The sequence below is a fragment of the Boleophthalmus pectinirostris genome, unplaced genomic scaffold (assembly GCF_026225935.1).
Source record: "Boleophthalmus pectinirostris isolate CB_2022bp ecotype Guang Dong unplaced genomic scaffold, ASM2622593v1 HiC_scaffold_9, whole genome shotgun sequence".
Lineage (NCBI taxonomy): Eukaryota > Metazoa > Chordata > Actinopteri > Gobiiformes > Gobiidae > Boleophthalmus > Boleophthalmus pectinirostris.
Window position 1 is genome coordinate 9,335,430 of NW_026571541.1, and position 2,422 is coordinate 9,337,851.

General features: G+C 35.6%; 1 pseudogene; it reads left to right on the forward strand.

The window, feature by feature from the left end:
• The first annotated feature begins 1,033 nt into the window (after positions 1–1,033).
• LOC110153596 (lysophosphatidic acid receptor 6-like) lies at positions 1,034–2,014 on the forward strand (annotated as a pseudogene).
• Positions 2,015–2,422: the final 408 nt, after the last annotated feature.

Sequence of the window (2,422 nt, forward strand, 5' to 3'; positions counted from 1 at the left end):
GTTGTGTGTGTTTGTGTGTTTGTGTGTGTGTGTGTGCGTGTCCCCTCATGTGGCAGGTCACTATAGGACAGTAGTGCAGACATCATGAGTCTATGCAGGTTGTTTTCACCAGTGACATTTAAGTTATAGGTGATTTTATATTTGTTATTTTCTTTTATATTTCACGTCGGGAGAAGAATTTCCAAGACACGAATGTGTTTTTACCTGTGCACTGCTGCCTCTGTTCTACTGGCTCTTCCACCTCGTCCATTGTGCGACTGACGCCGCCAACATAAACATGACGTTTACATCGCTCTCACTGCGCGCGTTTTGTTTGGGTTTCTGGCAATGAGTGGAATTACTGAAAAAAAAAAAAAATTTTTTTGTGTGTGTGTGTTGTCCCAACAACACATAAAAACAGATTTTATAATAAAGCAACTCACATACAGAAACAGTAAAGTTAGAGATTAAAAATGAGATTAACGCGATTAAAAAACATAACGCGCTAAATATGACTGTAATTAATTAATCGCAATTAACGCGATAATGTGACACCCCTATACATAACATTAATTAAAATTTAATTTATTAAATTAAATTTAAAAAGTTACATAACAAATTAACATACATGCGCTTACATTTGCATGAATTAACAAAAATTTGCATAAATCAGCATACAGTTTAAATATTATATACATTTAAAAATAAAAAAAATTTAAAATAAATGAACATAATTAATAAAATAAAAATAAATGTATATAATAAAATAAAATAAAAAATATATATTAATATGTGTTCATTTAATAAATTCCAGGTGGCTGTCATGATCATAACTCTCAAATTATATATATATATATATATATATATATATATATATATATATATATATATATATATATATATATATATATATATATATATATATGTGTGTGTGTGTGTGTGTGTGTGTGTGTGTGTGTGTGTGTGTGTGTGTGTGCATATATATACAAAAATGCAAGTTCCTTCCTGTCTACTTTTGTTGTCAGATTTACGTGTGGGTGGAGCTTTTGTGGTCATGTCTGCTCCATTTCACCAGCGCAACTTCTCCAATTCATAACATTTGTAAGAATGAGCAACTTAACCACACACGGGGAACTAGAACATAAAAATACAACATATGCTTTTGTTTTTGGGACCGTGCTCGTAGTTGGCTTCCCCCTAAACGCTATCGCACTATGGATCCTACTGCGACAACACAGCCACAAATCTCCGAGCGCCGTTTTCATGGTCAACCTTGCCATTTCGGATTTGTTCCTTGCCATTTCGTTACCATGGAGAGTGTACTTCTACAGCACGGGGACTTGGCCGCTGGGAGTCATGTGGTGCAACTTTGTCACCATGTTTTTCCGAAACAATATTCGGTCAAGTTCGATTTTTGTCACGTTTATAAGCGTGGATAGACTCTTGGCTGTGGTGTACCCTTTAAGATCTCGGCATATAAGAACTGCTTCGAACGCGGTGAAAGCTGCTGTCGTGGTCTGGTTCGTTGTGGTAACTGTCAACATCCCTGAAAGTACGAAAATTGCTAAACAACTTAAGAAAAGCTAATGAATCCACGTGTTTTGATTATCATGACAAGAGTCCACAGTCCTTATCGCCAATGCGCTACTTTCAGACTGTTTTAATCCTGACTTTACTACTGGTCAACATCGTATCTACTTTGATGGTATCTTTCAAAATCAGAAAGCGTGTTAGCGTCTCAGCCAAAGTGGAAAACAAAGTCAATGTGATGCTGATTTTTGCAATGAATTTGGTGATGTTTACAATATTTTTCTTGCCAGTTTCGATGGTAATTATGTTTGAAACCTCCAGAGAGTTCATTACACCACTGATATGTCTGGCAAGTGTTAACTGCTGCTTTGATCCGCTGCTGTATTACTTCTCTTTTGATGGATTTTGGAAGAAGAAAGAGGAGCCAGAGTATAGTTAGAGGGACTTTTCGTATCGCTCCTGCAAATGTAAAACATATTCTTGTAAATAAATGTGATAATTTGTTTATACTGTCTTTTTGTCCATAAGGAACAGGTAATGCTGATCTGTACATTGGGGAAGTCAAAACCTCAGACTGTTTTATCAACTGGCAGAAGTTGACCATTTTGCGTGGCACTAAAGCACAGAGTTGAGTTTGATTGTGAATTGTAGATTAACGGGTCAGAGCATCTTGAAATTCACAGCTCTTAGGCATCTACAATCGTTAGTATCTGTCAAAAATCAAACACAAAATTTGATAATTTGAAGAAGCACCAGACATGATTTTTAACCGATGTTTTCCACCTTTTACCAACTTCTACAAATTCAGTTTTTGCTCAACAGGTGTTACAACAAAATCATGATGTTGAAGTACTTCGCCTTAGCCTCAAACACTTGACATTATGTTTCTACTTCTACTAGTACTACTACTACA